This window comes from Lemur catta, chromosome 21 (assembly GCF_020740605.2).
Source record: "Lemur catta isolate mLemCat1 chromosome 21, mLemCat1.pri, whole genome shotgun sequence".
Taxonomy (NCBI): Eukaryota; Metazoa; Chordata; class Mammalia; order Primates; family Lemuridae; genus Lemur; species Lemur catta.
In genome coordinates, this window is record NC_059148.1 from 16,505,024 (window position 1) to 16,526,290 (window position 21,267).

Below are 21,267 nucleotides of genomic sequence, written 5' to 3' on the forward strand. Positions count from 1 at the left end.
AAAAAAAGAAAGAAAGAAATTTAAAAACCCTTGTCAGAGAATTCCAACATCTAATCCATCTTGATATTGGCATTTATTGTCTTTTCTCATTCAAATTGCAATTTTCCTAGTTCTTATTGTAATAGATGATTTTTTATTGTATCCTGGGCATCTTGGTTATATTAGGAGACTCTTGATGCTACTGAAATCTTGTATTTTACCGGTCACCCTGTTTAGGTGGAGGTTCTAGCCTAATATTGTGGGCTTTAGCTCCAAGGACAGCTTAGTTTTCTGAGCCCTCATGATGCTATTCTGATCTGATTCATTCTTCTGGTGATGCCCGGGCTCTTGTTCCTGTTGGTGCCATATGCAGGGGAAGAGGTACTATTCTGTGTTGCCTGAGGCCCTTCTGATGGGGGTGGGGGCAGGCAGAAGCCACTGAGCATGGCTCTCCCTATGCTACTCGGTGGAAAGTGGGGGAAACAGAGAATTTTCTGCTATTGCCACTATGGTTGGATGGGACCACCCATTGGTGTACTGGCTGTGGAATGGAGGCTGCCGTGGCCGAGGGCTTCACTGCTGCCACCACTGCCACTGCTACCAGCAAATCAGGATGACCACCGGGGACCTAGTTGTGAAGTAGGGTCAACTCACATTTTAAAAAGTGAAATACATGTATTAGCAATTTTAATTAATCCTAATAAATAATGGCCATGATGAAATCAAGAGTTTGGAGTGCCAGTTTTGAATATTCCTCTAAGACACAGGGAGTGATTGTTAGGAAAAAGTGTTTATCCTCAAACCACTTAAAATCACTTTGTAAACACCCAAGGCTGCTTTGGGGAACTGACCCTACAGCACACTGACAGCCTGCCTGACAAGGTTGTAAGTAGAAATAAACTCCCAAATGATCTAAGGCCACTCTGTGCTGAGAATACTCTAGAATGGGTCTTGGGTGTTGGTCACGTCACCATATTGCAGGCCTAGACAGTGATTAGGTTAAAATTCCGAAAGCAGCCTAGCTCCACATGAGTGCAACATGTGTGGAAGCCACATGTCTCACTTCAAGGCAAAGGGTTTATATGTGTGCGCACTTACCTGCTTACATGCCAACCCACATATGTGATTGCCTGCTCACACACGCACATGCTTGCCTACTTACCCACTCATGTGATTGCCTGCTGACAAGTTTACTTCCTTACAGACGCTGCCTACATAATTCCTGTATTCCTGACCCAGTTACTCAATCATATGCTTACCCACTCACATGCTTACACGCTTGCCTGTTTCTGTGCTTATATGCTACATGCTTACCTCCTTACACATGTCCCTTTACATGCTCGCACTCCCACATGCTAACGCAACGACACACTCGCTTGTTTATCTGCTTATGCTATTACATGCATACCCTTTTACCTGCTTAGTCCCTTATCCAGTGACACACTTACCACTGACACATGCTGACACAATTACATACCTACATGATTATGAGTTTACATAAGGACATGCTTACCCACTTACTCAGCTCCAGCACCAGATCTGGTGGGGTCCAGCTGCAAAGACATCCAGTGGAGAAAGGCAAGGGGGTTGGATTTCAGAGGAGGAAGGCTCACAGTCACGGCGCCAGCCATCATCCCCGGCGCCTGACTCGTGCCAGCCTCTTCTTGCAAGAGCCCCTGTCCACACCTCCAACAGTTGCCAGCATGTTTCCTGTGGTCTGGACATTTTTGCAGGATTTTTTTTTTCCTTCGTCTCCATGTGTTGTCAAGTTGGAAGGAAAACAACTAGCATATGGGGAACTTGTGCATTCGTGACCTTAAGTGTGACGCCCTGTGTATATTCTCCTCCTCAGCCTTTTGGCGACTGGCCTGCTCAGCCTCATGGGACTGCCTCTGGTGTGAGTCAGAGCTGATTGGTTGGCGGATGTCAGCCCTTGAACATGTATTCAGGGATCTCCCCCAAGAAGAGCACCTTGAATGTGGCTGTTTGGAGAGAGGGGAAGAGCACTGGATCAGGAGTCCACAGGCCTGAATTCATTGTCAAGGTGGGCATCTCCTGCGCTGTGCAACCTTGGGGGTGTCGCTCATCCCCTCTGAGTCTCCATTTCCTCATTGAGAGAACTGAGTAACTGGTGCCATAGAGTGGCAGAGACTGGATTGTTCTGCCTTTATTTTCCATCCCTGGGTCCTGGTATGCAAATGACCCTCAGTGAATGCTTTCCAACTGGAATAAGGCTCGCCAAGACATTCATGCTCCACTGAACACTGGACAAGTGGCAAAAAAGCCAACGAACACCATTCTCAAAGTGGAGTCCCCCCACCTGCACCAAAATCATTACAGTATTGGTTAAATACAAATTTCTGGGCCCCAGCACCAGTGTGGATAGGACCCAGGAGTCAGCAATCTAACAACTAACTTAGAATCACTTGCATACGGTTGTGCAAGGCAATTTCCTCTGCTTCCTTTTCTCCACGTGATGGATTCTTGTTCATCCTTCAAGGTGAACTCTGATGTCACCTCCACCAGGAAGCCTTCCTTGACTGGTCCCAGATAGAATTAATTGCCTCATCCTCTCTGGGCTTATAAGTGAACTATTTTATTCATATTTGTGTCCCCAGCACCTAGCCCAGGACTCAGCACATAATAGATGCTCATATTTAAAAATAAAATCCAACCTCCCTCCCCTGCTCCATGCAGCCTTCAGTGATCTGATCCTCCTCCTCCTACCTCCCTGCCACACCCCCCAGCTCACCTCTCCCTATTCTGCCCCTCATCCTTGAAGCTACTGCCACACTGGCCTTGATTCTGTTCCTTAAACAAGCCAAGCTTCATACAGCCTCTCAGCTGCCCACCCAACCTGAAGGAGCCCCAGTAACGCTCCATCTCATCATCCCATTTTATTTTTATCATACGTGTATCATCCTCTAATACTTTCTCTTTTTTTCCCCAATGTATTTGTTTTCTGTTTCTCCCCAGGGAACATAAGCTCATGAGATGAGAGATCTTTATTAGTCCAGCTAGTCAACCAGGGTTAATTTTTCACCCCCGGGGGACATTTGGCAATGTCTGGAGACGTTTTTGGACTGTCACAACTGGGGAGGTGCTACTGGCATCTAGCGAGTAAAGGCCAGGAATGCTACTAAACACGCCACAAAGCACAGGACACCACAAAGAATGATCCAGCCTCAAATAGCAATTGCGCCGTGGTGGGGCAACTCTAGCCTCACAACTACAGATGCCCCCCGCGCCTGGCCCGGCGCCTGGCAAATCGTATGTGGCCCGAGCTCAAACATTTTTGCTGCATGAACAAATGAAATGTTTGAATTAAATGTTGGATTTAATTTTAAAGCTGGAAAGGTCCATAGAGAGCAATTAAACCACAAGCTCTTACGCTCCACTTCGGGAAGCCTCAGGCTATGGGGCGGAGTTGCAGGAATTCTGCTTGCCAGGAAGAATTTTCAGCTCAACGCTGAAGATGTAAACTTTTGTGACTAGGGTCTGTTTTATATATTGAGGTCTCAGTAAAATTTGTCTGACAAGTTATACTGCTGAAAAAAAAAAACAACAACAATAAAAAATGGGAGAAACTATTGTTCCAGACCAGCCCCCTCGTTTCATCGGGCTGGAAGCCGGGGCCCAGAGAAGCCTGGAGCTTGTCACTGTCACACAGAGAGCCAGTGCCCAGCTGGCCTTGGTCATAGACTGACCATGGCTCTGTGATTCACTACAGAGACAATTTAGGAGCAAGACAATATGGTATAGCAGTTATTAGCCCAGCTCCAGGGCCAAGACTGGGTGGATTTTCATCCAGGATCTACCTCTGCCAACCCACTGTGTGACCTTGGAAAGCCACATAATCTCTCTGAGCCTCAATTTTCCCTGAATATCTGTAAAATGGAGATAATAATATTACCTACCTATTAGGGTTGTGATGCAGATTAAAAGAGTTAGCATGTGAAAAAATATTTGAGACAATGTTGGGCACATAGTAAATCCCTATACATAGGGTGACAAATTAATCCCAGTTGGCCTGGGCCTTTCCTGCTTTTAGCACTGAAAGGCCCACATCCCAGATATCCCTTAGTCTGGGCAAAGCGTGGCATTTAGTTGGTCATCCTAGCTATACGTGTGTGTATAATTATTTTTAAAAAACTGTCTACATTACTGTTCAGTAACTGTATAAATGTTCAGTTTCACTTTTCATTACTTAGTACTTTTCATGAGGAAGGGTTACTGACAAATTAACTACCCAGATGAGATAGCAGGGAGTATCTTTAACCAACTTTCTAATAATGAAACTGTTCATCATTTTCTACCCAATCACGGGAGGAGCCCCACAGCACCCCTATTTGGAAAATGCTTTTATAGCAGTTGGTTTGTTACTAGACGATCTCAAACTCGAAACTCTCTGTTTTTCAAAAAATCTACATTTCAAACAGTTTCCCACCACTTCAGACTGAATTCCTCCCCCCACCCCCCCATAAGACAGAATCTGGGAGCTTGCAAGACATTTAGGAAATATTTAGTCTAAGTATGACATTTCCCAGATGGAAAAACAAAAGCCCAGAGAAGCCTGCTAACTTTCCTGGGGTCACACGGCAGTAAAGGACAGCTCTGACACTCAGGCCCTGGGTTCCAACTCCCGGCTCAGGGATCTTTCAGGGGTTCTCGAACTGGGTTCCACACCTAGTGGCAGGTTTCCTAGAGAAAGTGGGTGGTAAGGGAATGAAAAGGAAGCTGTGTCACTGGGCCACCCCACCCCTCCTCCTTCTTCCCCACAAGCTGCACTTTTACTATTTCATACATTGACCTTCAACTTATGTAGCCTCTGCGAAAGGGCTCATCCGCTGAAAAAAATATTTTTTGAAAGCCACTCAATTACGTCATAGGATTTACACATTTTCTTCCTTGGAAAATGTTTGTTCCCATGGAGAAAATTAACTTTTTCTTTGAACCACGTTTTGCCCCCTCTCTAATAGATTTTTACAGGGTCGGAAAAACAGAGGCATGGGCGCTTTAAAAGCAGTTCAGCTGAAAGGCTCACTCCCACACAGGAGAGCTGAGCCGTCAAGATGTCAGTAACAACTGGCCCAGATGTGTAATCTCACGCTCATTGCTTAGAAAAATGTCACTTGGAAAAATGCTGTCGTTTGGGGTGGCTGGATAGAAACTCAAAGTGAAAACCTAGAAGGGCCCCAAAGGTCCCCAGGGAGCAGGACGAAGGGGGACAACAGTGAGACCATCTAGAGCCCAGGTCCGAGGGGATGAGGGGACTGCTGGCAAGTTATGCCTTTCCTCACGTGTCTGATTTTAAGCCGAAACAGACAAGCACCAAGGCCAGGAAAACATCCTGGGTTGACCCCCAAAGTGCGAGAAAGACAAGAAGAAATGCAGCAAAGCGAAGAGCACAGCCTTTGTGCTCGGGGAGTCTGAGCTGTCCCCGGAGAGGGTCGAGGCTTAGAGGCAGGGCCAGGAGCCATGAGTTGGTTCCCCAGAGCAGAGGGGTGAAAGCCTGGACTTGGTACTCGATGGACCTGGATTTCAATCCCAGTTCAGCTTCTCGCAAGCTGTGCAGCCTCGGGCAAGTTGTCTCACCTCTCTGGGCATCCTTACTCATTGGCAAAATGCACCTACCTTACAGGGCTAGAAAAGGATTAGAAAAGAGGAGAGTTCTGCTTCTTACAATGTTCCTGTGCCAAGGAATTAGTTGGAGCCACTATTTATTAAGCACCTACTAGGTTTCCATCTGTGGACACCAGAGCCTGAGCTCCTCACCACAGCACTGCTTGACCTTTGTCTACCAGGGACTCTACCTGGTGCTGGAGGGTGTTCAGAGTAGAGCTGTCACCATCATAATCCGGAGCCCAAATGGATTTGCATCAGAGGACACTCAGTCTTTGCCACAGGTGACTGTGTTTGGCCAGCTGCCAGCATACAATAGGGGTTCGAGAAATACGAATGAGTGACTCAGTGATAGAAGAAATGAATGAAAGACTGAACGTTAACCAATGTCTCCTGTGGACGGATGTCTCCTTCTGGATGGTGGTATATTAAAAAAAAAAAAAAATCCCAAACCTCAGGACTTCATGAACATAATGTTGAGTGAAATAAGCCAGATACAAGAGAATGTCCTGTGTGGTGGCTTTTGTATAAAGTTCTAGAACAGGCAAGATAAATCTGTGGTGATAGGAGTCAGAATAGTAGTTACCTAGGAGACGTACGGAACAGACAAAACTATTCCTTGTCTAGCCAATATTTCTTCCCCCCTCCCTTACAGCCAACGTAGCCACTTGATAAAGTTCTGATCAATGATATGTAAGAGGAACTATTAGGTAACAGTTGGGGAAACCCTTTTATAAAGGCTGATTCATACTCTTAGCCCCCCTTGTGTCCTTTTCCTCCATTCTTTTCACTGAATATAGATGTGATGGCTGGATCCCTGGCTGCTATATTGGATCATGAGGACTATGCCCGTAGCCTAAGGTTAGAAGAGCTGGGAACTCGATGCCTATACAGAGCTGTCCCACTGGCCCTGAATGGTCACCTGCTCAACTCTGGACCTTTTTTTTACATGAGCAAGAAAAATAAATGTCTCTCCTGGGTGAACCACTATTATTTGGAGGTTTTCTGTCACATCCAGTTGAACCTAGTCTCGCTGCCCAACAGCCCAATGAGGTTGGTTCCATTACTGTTGTACAGAGGACTCACATGGCTGGAAATAGGGAGAACCTGTACATGAATCCCAGGCCATAAAAGTTGTTGAAGGCATTCCTTTCATGGAGCCTACTGGGCACATATCACTGTCTTCATGATGTCACCGACCTCTCCCAGAGAGAATGGGAGGTGAAGTCACATCCCCATTTTACACCTGAAGGAATTAAGGGCACTGAATTCACTTGCATGGTGTCCCAGAGCTAGGAAATGGCGGAGCTGGGATTTGAACCAGGGTCCCCTGCCAGCAGAGCCCAACTTCGTAATCCCTCAGCCACACTGCTGCCCCAGAAGCCATGTAGAGTCTCCCAGCAGACTCTGAGAGCCCCTACCAAAGGGCTGGCCAGCCTTCCTGTGCATACCTCCAGCAACAGAGCACGTTACCTTACAGGCCTGCGAAGGAGAAGGTTGGAAGGAAAGGTTCTAGTCCCTGTCCCAGCCTCTTCTTTCTCTTCCCTGGCCTCAGCCATCTTGTGACTGCCCCACCCTGGGGACTTCTCCCCAGAAGTAGCAGTCGTTTTTCTCCTTTTTGTCCAATCCCTCAAGTTCAAGTCCAATGGGGAGGGTAATATCTTTACAGTGTGTTTTCTCTCTCCCTCCCTTTCTTCTCCTCTCCCCTCCCCTCCTCTCCCTTCTACTCTTCTCTTCTCTCTCCTCACCATTCCCTGTCCCTTTGAAGAGGAGGCAAGACTGTCGTGGGGGACAATTGAGCAACAGTTCAACAAAGGTATACTGTACGTACTCTGCGACCCACTGATCTCCTAGCACAGGTATCCAAAGATGGATGGGTAAGGAGGCTCAGAGTGGCAGGGTCTGTGAGTGTGAAACCGTGGAAACAACCCAAATGTCCATTGATAGAGGAGGAGTTATTATGACATCAGAGTGCGTCCTTCCAATGGAAGATGCCATACCAGTTTAAATAGTTAGGGCTGGGACCCGGTGCGGTGGTGTGCTCCTGTAGGCCCAGCTACTCGAGGGGCTGAGGCAAGAGCATCCCCTGAGGACAGGAGTTAGAGGCTGTGCCGCAGTGTGCCATGACCATGCCTGTGAATAGCCACTGCGCTCCAGCCTGGGCAACATAGTGACAGACTGCCTCTAAAAAAAAATAAAAATTAAAAACAAAGATAATAAAAGGGAAAAAAATTTTTAAAGGTTAGGGTTAAGGTATCTACCAAAGAGAAATGGTAACACATGTTCACACAAAGACTTCTGTTCGAATGTTTTTAACAATATTATTCATGGTAGCCCAAACTGGAAACAATCCAATGTCCTGGTAAGTGGATAAGCAACATGCGATATATCCAGATAATGGAATACTAGTCATCAATGAAAAAGATGAACTACTGATACCTCTACAACATGGATGACTCTTCAAATAGTTATGCTAAGAAGAGAAGTCAAGTGTAAAAGACCACATAGCATGTGATTCCATTTATATAAAATGTCTAGAAAAGGCAAATCCATAGAGACAGAAAGTAGATCAGAGGTTCCATGAGGCCCAAGTCGGGATTGACTTGAAAAATGGGCATGTGTGGGGGACTAAAAATATTCTGAATGTTTTAAAACTGGGTTGTGGTAATGGCTGCGCAACTTTATAAATTTACTAAAAGTCATTGAACTATACACTCACAGTGGGTGAAATTTACAGTATAAAAATTATACCTTGATCAAACTTTTTTTAAAAAGATGAGGTCAGGCCAGGCATGGTGGCTCATGCCTCTGATCCTAGCACTCCGGGAGGCTGAGGCGGGAGATCACTTGAGGTCAGGAGTTCGAGACCAATCTCAGCAAGAGCAAGACCCCGTCTCTACTATAAATAGAGAGAAATTAGCCAGACAACTAAAAAAATATAGAAAAAATTAGCTGGGCATGGTGGCACATGCCTGTAGTCCCAGCTACTTGGGAGGCTGAAGCAGGAGGATGCTATTGCACTCTATCCCAGGTGACAGAGCGAGACCCTGTCTAAAAAAAAAAAAAAATCAAGCCAAAAAAAGAAAAGAATGCAAAGGAGAAGGGTAGAGGCTGCAGCCCAGCCCCCAGCACTTCCTTTTATGATTATTGGGCTCATGGATTCAGGGAATTGGTATTTCTAAGCAGTGAATGGATGTGTCTAGACTTAGGAAGGACTTAAGGAATGATCTAGTCCAGTCCCTTTGCTCTGTAGGTGAGGAAACTGAGGCCCAGGGAGGGGCAGGGGCCTGGCCCTGGGCTGAAGTCCAGGCTTCCGACGAAGCTCCCAGCTCTGCCCCCGCACTGCACTCTGCACAAATTGTTCATGTCTCCAGGAAAGGGGAGTTTATAAATTTGGCCACAATTTGGAACAACAGAGCCATAAATGGACATGACCGAGGGAGGCTGGGAGGCACCTGACCTTTGAGGCTGGGGGTGGGGCGGGGAAGGGAGGACAGGGCGGGCGGGCCCAGCCACAGCCCAGATTCCTGCATCCAGGGGAAAATAAAATTGGAAAAAGGAACCAGCCCACGGGGAGGCTGCAGTCACGCGGGTAAAGCGTGGAGGGCCAGACTGACCCCATTCAAATGCCCCCGCTGCCACCTACAGACCTGGGGCACATACCTGCCCCTCTCTGAGCCTCAGTGGTCACCAAACCTGGTGCATGAGGAGAACACATGGCAAGTGTGTGAAAATGCAGACGACCAGGCCCCAACTCTGACTTACAGAGACTCAGACTCTTCTAGGATGGGGGCCCAGGCAGCTGTACTTTCCAGAAGCATCCTGGGACAGTCTGAGGCAGCTAGAGAAGAGTTCAGGACCTCAACACACATTCAGGCACCTAAAACAAGCTTCCCCAAATCATTATTTTTATTAGACTCTGATAAAAATAACTTCCTCTAGATAGAAGTCCAGATTGTTCAGCACGGCATTCAGGGCCTCCATGGCAACCTCTTGAACAACTTCAAACACTGCTCCCCTTTTGCACCCATCCCTCATCCCTCCATTCTTTTAGCAAGCACAGGTAGAGTGTCCTTCCTGCAGCCTCAGATAAAACCAGGTTTCTGGCCAGGCTAGAGGTGGCTCACGCCTGTAATCCTAGCTCTCTGGGAGGCCAAGGCAGGCGGATCATTTGAGTTCAGGAGTTTGAGACCAGCCTGAGCAAGAGCGAGACCCTGTCTCTATATAAAAAAATTAAACAACAACAACAACAAAACATGTCTTTGCCCTCCCTGGGGGTCCTATGTGAAAATAAATTGCACACCCCAAGGTTTTCTTCCTTTTTCAAACACATTCTCGTTCACACCTCCAAGCCCTGCTTTCCTGGGGGAAACCCCACCGACAATCTCCCCCTCTGTAAAGCTTTCTTGGATCTCTGCACCCTCGGACTGAATCACCATTTCCTCTGGGGTCTACCCTTCTAATGAATGAATGAGTGAATGAATGGACGGATCCTGACTGATTCACCTCCTGGCCCTAGTACTCAGTTTTGTAGCCAATAATGTTTGTGGAAATACAATGAAATCTGGATCTGCTGAGCCAACTTCGATCTGAATGAGGTGACGGAGGCCCGGACAGGCGAAAGCCCAGCTACCCATTGCCGTGGCCTCTGCATCCCAACCCAGGGAGGGAGAGGCATGTCTCCTGGGCCTGTGTCCGCCTGAACGACCACTGAAAAACATTGTCAATCGACAAACATTTATTGAGCACCTACTATGTGCCAGGAACAGGAAAACAAAGCAGATCCTTTCAGATGTGGTAAGGGCTATGGGTGCTGTAACAGGGACAGACTGAGGGGTGCTGTTTCATACAGACTGCTCAGGGAAGGGCCTTGGAGGAAGTGGCATTTGAGCCTAGACAGCTGGCTGCAGGGCCCTGGAAGGGGTGACTCGATTTGGGTTTCAGAAGAGCTCTCTGGCTTCTGGGCAGTAAATGGAGCCAAGTGACATGATTAACGGTGGTGTGGAGAGGTGGGGCTTGGCCAAAAGAAGAAAGACGCAGGGGGGGGTGGGGGGGGGTGGCCTGCTGCTTGGGTGGGACCGCTAGCCTTCCAAACTTTAGACTCTTTGATTCTCTGAGTCTTATCTATGTTTTAAACACACACCCAGATGCAAATAAAGAAAAACAAAACCCCTCAGGGCCTCAGAAGTTGGCTAACACCCACAGGATTGTTTATTTGTTTTTTAAAACATATGGTTTCCCACTGAATCTTCACTTTTGTGTTTGCAGCCACTGGCATCCACCCAAGGGGACAAGTTAGCTGGGACGAATGGGCGTCTGTCCCTCTGTCATTGTCCTCTGGATCGCAGCTCGTGGCTGCTAAGAGGGTCATTTCCTGTGGCCTCAGCAGGACTGGGAGGATGAAGTGTGGGGGCCAGGCCTTCCCACGGATGCAGCTGGGGCGCCTGCATTTCCCCAGAGGACACTGCTCTGGGGGTGGGGGCGGGGCAGGGGAAAAGCAGCCCCTGAGGTCAGGCCAGCAGCTCTGGCCCAACAGTTCATCATCAAGTCAGTTCCTTGAGGTTTAACAACACAAGGCTCCCGGGTTGGCCCAAAAGCGGACTCTATTGCAAAGCCACTTGTCTAGGATGAGAGGCACCCAGCCCATGGACTAGAGGGTCTAGGCACATGATTTCAAAACTCACCAAGTTCAGGCCACATGAGCTGAGAACGAGGTGAAGCTGGGCTGTGGCTGGAAGACAGAAAAGCCTCTCCCTGGCTAGACCACGGCAGGGGGCTCCGGGCACGGGACCACCAAACTCCACCTCTCCAAGCCACACCCACCCTCAAATTCTGCGGAGTTTCTAGGCTTAGCCCTTCCTGGTTACAATCTGATTTCTCGAACTGGCTCTCTGCCCCCAGGGAGAGCAGAGAGGGTGCCAAGGCAGTGTCCTGCCCATACTCATCAAATTCCTCACACAAGCCCAGGAACCTTGCACGAAGACCACGCGCCGTCCTCTCACTCATTACCTCCAGCCTCCACGGCTTGCTTGGGTGTCTCCTTGTGCCTCAGGCCTTTGCCCGTGTCTTCCTCTGCCCGGATCTCGAAACACCGCAACCTTTTCCTTCTTAGAACTGACCCTCAACTAGTCACGGCAGTGTGTGTAGTGATTTCTGCGATGTCGTCTTCCCCCAAAGCACCACTGGAAAACATTCTGCCATTTGCAACACGTGGCCTTCAAGGTCACCCCGGGTAGGGAAAGAGAAAGGACGGTGGGTGATTGTTGTGTCTGGACCACGCCTGGGAGGGGCGCTCTGCTCACATTTCATTGGCTGGAGTCAGTCACGTGGCTGCCCCTACCCGCTAGGGAGGCTGGGAAATGTGGCCTAGTTGAGTGTCCAAGGGGAGGAAACGCGTATTCATGCGCACTGGCGGACTCTCCCAGAGCGGGGCAAGGTGGGTTCCCAGTGTGAGAGGGAAGGGGTGATGGGGGCCCCGGACAGGGGAAAGCCCCGCCACCCATTGCACGTGGCCTCTGCATCCCCACCCAGGGAGGGAGTGGCATGTCTCCTGGGCCTGTGTCCGCCTTTTCCTGGGAATGGAAAACTCATCAGTGGCCAGCCCCTGCAGCATCACCGCCAGGATCCCCCCGACTGCCACCCACCCAAGCTGTTTACTGCAAATGCCTGTAACTCCACCTGACCGTTGTTCTGACCTCAGGAGCACACTTGGGCCAGCCCGAGGGCAAGCTGGAAGCACCGAGAGTTCCAGAAGCAGCAGGAATTGGTGGATAGATACCTCCGCTCCCTGGCTCCCTGGTTGGGATCACTGAGGTGAGCTCTACGCCGTCCCTGAGAGTTCCCTGGTGGGGTTGAGCTCCCATTGCCCACTGAAGTAACTGTCTTGACAACACTTGCTTTAATGGCTGCCTTCTCACGTCCCCACTCCCCTTGCAGGGATTCCCTGGGATCACTCCCCAGGCAGATTACTTGAACTTGAACGCTTGTCTTAGGGTCTGCTTCTGGGAGGACCCAAACCAAAGCAGCTTCCCAAGGGCAGGGACAGTGACGCACGATCTTCTCACCTACCTCCATCCTTGTGCTTCATGAGTGTGCAATCGTCCTTTGCGATTACTGTTTAGAAACACCCAAAACGCGTGTCCATGAGCCGGTCATCTTGGCTAGAGCTGCTGCAGACTTAGCAGGGAGAGGGCCTCACGCACTTGGGGAAAAAAGCCTTGGAGGATTTATCTGCTCATCCTGTTTCTTTCCCACACACAGGAAATCCTGGCCAGGCAGAGCTTCCTGACCCGGGGGGAGCTCTTAGCAGCATCAGGTCAAAAATCGCCTCCTCATGAAAGGCGATTTTTGTGTGGTCTGAGGGAATCCACGTTGCCTTCTTCACAGCCTGGAGAAAGGGAAGGTTCAGAGTCCTGGGTTCTGGCCCCCACTTGGCCACTAGTTTACTATGCTGCTCTAGGCTGTCTCTTCCCCTCCCCTGAGCCTACCCTCCCCTTCTATGAAGCATAGAGGTAGAATAAATGTGCTTTTCAGGTATGTTAGAATTGCTACATTCTGCATCTCCTCAGAACACGGAGCCAGGGCAGGCACACTATTTCATGTGTGAAAACTTTTAAGGGATTTGGGAAGTCAAAGGAGACAAGTATTCTGAGTATATTGGAAACCAATATTCGCAGCTGTTATGAAGAGTTACAGTGGTTTGTCCAGTAGATGGAATTTTCCATGGAAAAATAGTTGCTCAATAAATAGGATTTTCCTCAATAAATTGGCACTCATGAGCAACTTGTTTCCCTCTTTCTAGGCTTGCTCCAGTTTCTACCTTGCAGCCCAAGTTACCTGGCCAGTTGGGTCATGTTGGTCTCCTGTTGAAAATTCCTATACACATTACTGGGTGCCCAGTGGGGCCTCCCACAGTGCTTTGCACATAGCAGATGATTGATTGCTGAATTGAATTTGATCTCCATGCTGCTGTGGCCTGGGAAGACACCCTAGATAAGCTTGTTAGAATTGTGTCTAAAGTAAAAGTAAAAAGGCTACCAGTGAAGGCCAGGAAAGCTTACCTGAGAGTAAGGCGCTTGGGCTCTGGTATGGACATTATGGCATTGGTTTTGGTTCTCAGTTGCCCTTTTGGCTTCTTTTCAGATTCTAGACAAGTAAAGTCAAGGCATGAGTTACTCCACTTAAATGAGATGCTATTGTGCATGCTGATTGCATTGGTTAGGAATGCTTTAGGCTGCAAGTTGCAAAATGCAGTGGCTTAAGCCACAAGGACATTTATTGTTTGTTTATCTGCAAATCAGGAGGCAGATGGTCACTGAGTTGGTTCACCAGCTTGATGGTGTCATGAAGGATACAGTTTCTTTCTACTTTTTCCACTCCTCTATCCTTATATTTCAGGGCTTCATGGTCCCAAGATGGCTGTCACTTCTGTAAGAACCATCCTTGTTCCAGGAGGAGGATACCACGGAGTCACTGAGCTCTCCTCTTCATTCTTTTTTTTTTTTTAAGACAGTGTCTCACTCTGTCACCAGGCTAGAGTGCAGTGGCATCATCATAGCTCACTGCATCCTCAAACTCCTGGACTCAAGTGATCCTCCTGCCTCAGCCTTCCAAAGAGCTAAGACTCTAGGCATGCACCACCATGCCTGGCTAATTTTTTAATTTTTTTGGTAGAGACAGAGTCTCACTGTGTTGCTCACACTGGTCTTGAACTCCTGCGCTCAAGGGATCCTCCCACCTCGGCCTCACAAAGTACTAGGATTATGGGCATGAGCCACCACCTCTGGCCTCCCTTCTGATTCTCTATAAGCTTCCTGGAAGCACCTGCATACTTCCCTTTATGACTCATTAGCCAGAACTAAGTCATGTCACCATCCCCATTCGTTATCCTTTGCTTTGAAACAAATTACCCAAAACTTAATTGCTTAAAACAACAATAAACATTTACTGTCTCTCAAACTTTCTGTGATTCAGGTATCTAGGAATGGCTTAGAAATTTCTGGCTTAGAATCTCTCAGAGTTGATTTGTGCCCAGGTTTTAATTTATAAAGGTGACTGAATGGCAGCACAGAGAGGTCAATGCCATTGAAAGAAAAGTTGAATGCTCCTCTCAGCTCTCTGGAAATAAAAAGTACATCATGCCGTGCAGGGCCATGGGGGGAAGCACCAGTGTCATCGGGAGGCACAAAGGAGTGAGGAGGAGACAGAGGCCACGGCCTTTATTGTGGTTTCCATGGGTAAGGCAAGGAAGGGCAGGGTAAACATCTTAGGATTGGCTAGTTAGAATAATTCCAGCAGGCTTGGAGGCACAGGGGCTGTCCCTAGTTGTCTGGTACTGGGCCCTGGGCTGATTTAGGGCAGGTATGTGAGAGTTAGATAAAGGAGGTATGGACTTAGGATTGGTTGGTTTGTATACGAAAGACAGGCTCACTGACAAGTTGTTTACCATCTCTAGGAATTAGCCTGCCCTGAGAGGGGTAGTCTCTCCCCAGCCAGAAACCACCCCCACCCCCAAAGATGTCAAAAACATCATCAAATATAGAAAACGAAAAATACGATGAATACAAGCATGTGTCTGGCTCATGCTGCAGTCAGAATGTTGGCCCGTGCTGCAGTCATCTGAAGGCTGGACTGGGGCCAGAGCCACTTCCTAGGTGGCTCATGCACATGCCTGGCAAGTTAGGGCTAGTCGTTGGTGGGAGGACTTAGTTTCTCCCCGTGTAGATCTCTACACAGAGCTGCAAGTCTCAGCTGTTGAGTATCCTCACAACATGGCGGCTAGCTTACCCCAGAGTGAGTCATTTCAGAGAGCAAGGCAGAAGCGACAATGGTTTTTATGACCTCGCTTCGGAAGTCGCTCTTTGAAATGAATCACTAAGTCCAGCCTACATTCAAGGGGAGGGGACGAGTGTCCACCTTTTGAAAGGATGGATGTCAAAGAACTTGCAGATCTAATTTTAAGCCACCCAGTCATCCCTGACTGCAAGCGAGTCTTGGAAATCAAAGAAGAAAACGATTGTTGTGACTAATTTAGACTAATCATGCATGATTCATCGCCTGGGACATGTTGCCACCCCAGACAAAATCAAGGCTCAGTTAGTGAGGAAGGAAAGGGAAGGTTAGTGGGGATGCAGTCAAGAGTGTACCACAATGAGGATTGTAAAAGTAAGGGAGGATAGGGTTGCCAGATAAATGCATACCCCAATATTCCGTGGGACATAGTTAACCGAAACATTATTTGTTGTTTATCTGAAGTCAAATTTAACTGGGTGTCCTGCACTTTGATTTGCTAAATCTAGCATCCCTAAGGTGGGAAACAAGTCTTCAATGGTCATGGTGGGAGGCCAGTGAAGGATGTGACTTCTTGGAAGGGGGAGCAAAAGAAGGGGTGATCTGAGGAAGACATGTTTCAAAGCCCAAGGAAGCAAGTGTTGGGTCCAAAACAGGGAAGGTGGGGGAGGCTGAGGTCTCCCGTGGTCTCATTCGCTCTTCTCTGCTGCCACCCTCCACAGGCGCCACCATCACCACCACTGCCACCGTCACATCCACTCTAGATCTCAAAACACAGCCAGGAAGCTCTAGCCAGAGGCACCTCTCTTTCCAACACCCTGAAATGGGGGATCAGGGCGTGTACCTCAAAATGCATCTGAGAGGTGTGGGAACTCGGAGCCTGGCTATGTGACCTCAGGCAAGACCCTCCCCACTCTGGGCCTCCCTTTCCTTGGCTGTATAATGAGGGGTTGGTCTAAATTGTCTCTGAGGGCCCTTTCACTTGGTTTACGTGTCTCCCTCCCAAAAGGAAAAATGAGAGGGAACAAAAAGATATGGGTGGTTTCTCTTGTCCGGCCTCCAAGCCAAATTCAGATGAAAATGTCCAGTGTGACATAGATGTAATATAAACAGTGGTGCATTAATACTCACAAATACCCCAAAAGGAGTCCCAGATGGGCTATTTTTATCCCTTAAAATACACACACATACACACACCCACTCTCTCCAATCCCCATCACCCCCACCGGGGAAGTAGCTCCAGTTGGTTTTTACAAGAAGACAGAGTACCAGTTCAGGGCGCTAATTAAACAGCTCTGACTTAGGGCAGGAGGGAGGCTGTCAAAAGCCTCCTGGCTGGGCATGATGTCACCGCAGTCGTGAGTTTCTCATGACCCAAGAATGTGAGTGTGTTTGCACTGCACATGGGAGCCGGAGCCGGTGATGCAAGCGCGGCCTGGTAAACAGGCCCCAGACAGGCAGGCCCTGTGAGGACCTGGTGCAGAGGCCTGGCGGGGGGCCCAGCTAGTGCTTAACTCCTTCCTAGCAGAACTGGCTGGTGGGCCACCAAGGTTTGGCCAAAGGAGTCTTCTCACTCAGTCCCCGCTTCTCTCCCAGGCACAGTCCCTGGTGGTGACAAGCCCTGAATTTGGAGTGACTGCATTCCCACCCACCCACCCACACCTTTGCTTGTTGTGGGGCCTTGATGTGACTCCCTGGCCCTGAGTCTCAGTTTTCTCATCTGTACAATGGGGAGAGGAATTGGCTTCTCAATCCCGTATCTACAGCTCCACAATCCGGAAAACCCAGACAACCAAAGGCTTTTCTGCACACACAAACGTGCAAAGAAAACTCATTTGGGAGCAAAACCTGACCACCTGGATTGACAGAGGCTTTGCCGCCTCTTTTTTTTTTTTTTTTCAAGAGACAAGGTCTCACTCTGTTACTCAGGCTCTAGCCTCTGGAGCATGGTGACATGATAATAGCTCACTGGAGCCTTGAAACTCTCAGCTCAAGTGATCCTCCTGGCTCAGCCTCCTGAGTAGCTAGGACTACGGGCGTGTGCCACCATGCCCGGCTAAGTTTTAAAAATTTTTGTAGAGATGAGGTTTCGCTATGTTGCCCAGGCTGGTCTTGAACTCCTGGCCTCAAGCGATCCTCCTACCTGGGCCTCCCAAAGTGATACAGGCATGAGCCACCGTGCCCAGCCAGTCTTTATTTATTCCACTTACAGTGAATAGTCACACTTCTGGCTACAGAAATATTCATGTGTTAGTTTGAAAATGGGTGGGCCCAGACCCCACCAGATCATCTTTTAAAATCCAGAAAAGATCTGAATTCTGAAACCTATCCAGCCCCATGGGTGTTGATCAGGGCATGTGGGCCTCAGGCATCTGCCCCTAGCCTGTTGGGGGACTGACTGAGTGACTGCCTTCCATTAGAATGTAGCCCTCAAGGACAGGGCTTAGCTCGGTCGTGCTGTGTCCCTAGCAGCCAGAGAAGTGCCTGGCACACTCCGGGCACCCAATCAGTAGTTGTCAATCAATAGCTGGAGTTATTCACACCCCATAAATGCCGTGGTGGTGATTATGGGGAAACTGAGGCCTGAGCCTCTCAGCTGGCCCGACCTGGATCTTTTCCCATAGATGGAGTTCTGACTTTCCCCAAAAAAGGTAGCTACCCACATTTCTCTGCCAGCAGCTCACAAACAGCCTGGTGACCCCCCTCCAACATTCCAGGCCATCCTCCTCCCTGGCTGGCTGGTTTTGCGGGCACCGATGAGTTTTCTTTGGCAGAAGGTTCAGCTGATTAAAAAAGGGGGGGGCCACACATTAAAACTAGGGGTAGGGAAGGGGTGGTCACGGGTACAGTGGGGGCTTAGGGTACCTGGGGAGGATGGGGTCTGCTGGCTGACCGGAGACTGGGAACAAGACCCCCAGACCCTTCCAAGGACCGTGAATGTGTTAGTCAGTCCCTGCCTTAATCCTAAAGCCAGAGAATTATCCAGACCCATGCAGAGCTTCCAGGAAGGAAAAGGCCTCCCCAATGTGGTCTCACCCACCCACAACTGCTGTGGGGCCCCAAGTAACTCCCTTTCCCTCCCTGGGTTCCAGCATGGTAGGGTTGGAGAATCCAGCCCAGTGGAGCAGAGCTGAGGTCATGGACACAGACTTGGGGTCAAGCCCAGATTCTTCCTCTTGCTGGGCAGGAAGCTAGGGCACTTTCCTGTCCCTCTCTGAGTCTTAGTTGTCACACGTGTAAAATGGCACTAAGCTATAGGGATGTTGTCTGGATGAATGTGCTTGGCACACAGTAGTGATCAAGAAATGGTAGATAATGTTACACTTGGCTTGGGCAGTCCTCCAGGCCTGCTCTCTCTTAGGCACCTAGCACAATGATAATCTCATGGTCGGGGCACCCACTGTGTTGCAGGCACCGTGCTGAGTGCTTCCCAAGCATCGTTTCATTTCATCCTCCCAGCATCTCTCAAATGGGTATTCACACCGTCCCCATTGTTCAGGGAAGGAGACTGAGGTTCAGAGGGGTGAAATGACTCCCCTAAGGCTGCACAACTGGTAAGTGGCAGAGCTGGGACCTGCCGGACTGTAAGCACTTCATACCATGACTTCAGGAAAGAACTAGCAGCCAATCCCATGCTCTGTTTCTTGATGCAAGAGAGTCCAGGCCCAGTCGGGCTACCCTTCAATATGGCATATGACCTTGGGCAGTATTGAGGCCTCAATTCCCCCATCTGAACCATGGGGAAGATCTTCCCCGCCCTTCCTCCCCCTCAGGACTGAGGTGTGGGCGCTGGTAACCTTGAAAAGGACTTTGTAGGCTCTGAGCTGGAACAGGCATCCTCAAGGTCTTGGTCAGGGGGAGGCAAGGGAAAGAATTAATCCTCTCCCAGCCAAGGAAGCCAAGAACTGAAGGAGAAGTGGTCCCTGCCCTCCCCCAGGTCTGACCCTCAGCATGGCTCCTCCCTCCGGTAGGAGCTGGGCAGTACTGCTTAGTGGTTAACAACTTGGCTTCCAGTCTCAGCTCCACTCATCTCTGGCTATGTGTCCCTTCGGCCTCCCCTCTCTGAGTATCAGACTCCCCAACTGTGCAAGGGGGTGGGGGGGGCTAAGGATAACAGCCTCACCAGGGCTGTAGTAAGGATAAGCCTTGGCCCACTGTCTTAGTCCATTCCTGCTGCCATGACAAAATATCTCAGATTGGGTAATTTATAAATGGCAGAAATTTATTGTTGATAGTTCTGGAGGCTAGAAGTTCAAGAACGAGGCGCCAGCAGATTGGGTGTCTGATAAGGGCTCGTTTTTCATAGATGGCGCCTCTATGTGTCCTCACATAGCAGAAGGGGAGAACAAGCTCCCTCAGGCCTCTTTAAAAGGGTACTAATCCTGTGGTCCCCGACCCCCAGACTGCCCCATGGGACCAGTCTGTGGCCTGTTAGAAACCGGGCCACGGAGCAGGAGATCAGCAGTGGGTGAGTGAGTGAAACTTCATTTGTATTTACAGCTGCTTCCCATTGCTCGCATCACCACCTGAGCTCCACCCCACCCCCACACCCGTGGAAAAAATTGTCTTCTGTGAAACCAGTCCCTAGTGCCAAAAAGGTTGGGGACCACTGTACCAATCCATTCATGAGAGTGGAGCCCTCATGATCTAATCACCCCCAAAGCCCCACTTCTTAACATCACAACATTGCAGATGATGTTTCTTCATATGAATTATGGGGGGCAGGGAAACAATTGGACTATAGCACCCATGGATATTGGTTGAACAATTATTTTTTGGCACCTAGTATGCATTCCTCTAGGAGCTTCTGGTCTGGAGGAAGAGTCTGTGTATAACGTACCTGGCACAGGTAGGTACCCACTGAATGGATGGATGGATGGATAGATGGATGGATGGATGGATAGATGGATGGATGGATGGATGGATGGATAGGTGGATGGATGGATGGATAGATGGATGGATGGATGGATGGATGGATGGATGGATGGATGGATAGATGGATGGATGGATGGATGGATAGATGGATGGATGGATGGATGGATAGATGGATGGATGAGGTGAGCGACTTACTCCAGGTCACACAGTCCTGAAGTCACTCCTCCTGATAACTGCGTACCAAAGATGTGTAGCAGCTGGTTAGAGAGAGAAAGTCATTCCAGGTGGAAGGACTGCATGAGCAAAGGTGTGGGGTTAAGAATTACTGTAGCATGGATGGGAGACACTGGTCTCATAGTTTCTTTCAGTAATTTGCCCAACAACTTCCTGAGAAGGGGTATCTCACTGGAGGCTCTGCCAGAGTCCTCTGGAGCAGAGCCAGGAGGTTCAGCAGGGAGTAGGGCCCCACAGCCCTGACGAGCAGGCAGGAACAGGCCCAGCCTGGGGGTCAGGCCTCAGAGGGCCTGATCTGGCCATATTTGGTTTGCAAGGAACTAGGAGGCTTCTCGCCTGCTCTGCTGCCCAGGCACAGGAGCAAGGCCACCCACAGTTGCTGAGTCACGGAAGCAGCTGAGGTCGGGAACAGAGGCCCTCAGTTGGGTGACTGGAAGACAATGGTTCAGAGCCTGGCCTCTAGAGTCCAGAAGATTGGGTTCAAATGCTGCGCAACTACTGATAGCTGTGTGATTCCAGGCCAGCACATCACCTGTTAGAGGCTCCATTTTCTTTATCTGTAAAATAAAACAATACTGGTAAGGACAAGCACCATGACTGACTTTATTACGTACCACTAAGCACTCTACCTGCATTATCTTATTTAATTCTTATCACAATAAAGAAGTATTACTATTGTCTCCGTGACAATAAACATGTGAGCCCAGGGTCTTGTATCCATGCCACAGTAATTCCTAACCCCAAGCCTTTGCTTATATAGTGCCGTCC

At 49.1% G+C, this 21,267-nt stretch overlaps 1 long non-coding RNA gene across 2 annotated transcripts; it reads left to right on the plus strand.

Annotated features, from left to right (window-relative positions):
* The first annotated feature begins 1,991 nt into the window (after positions 1–1,991).
* On the plus strand, positions 1,992–14,138 carry LOC123625855. 2 transcript variants are annotated; one of them, XR_006730669.1, is made up of 3 exons: positions 1,992–2,023; positions 12,302–12,414; positions 13,999–14,138. It is a non-coding gene; the product is annotated as an uncharacterized LOC123625855 (long non-coding RNA). The 2 variants fall into 2 exon arrangements; XR_006730668.1 differs by lacking the exon at positions 1,992–2,023 and adding an exon at positions 11,773–12,037.
* Positions 14,139–21,267: the final 7,129 nt, after the last annotated feature.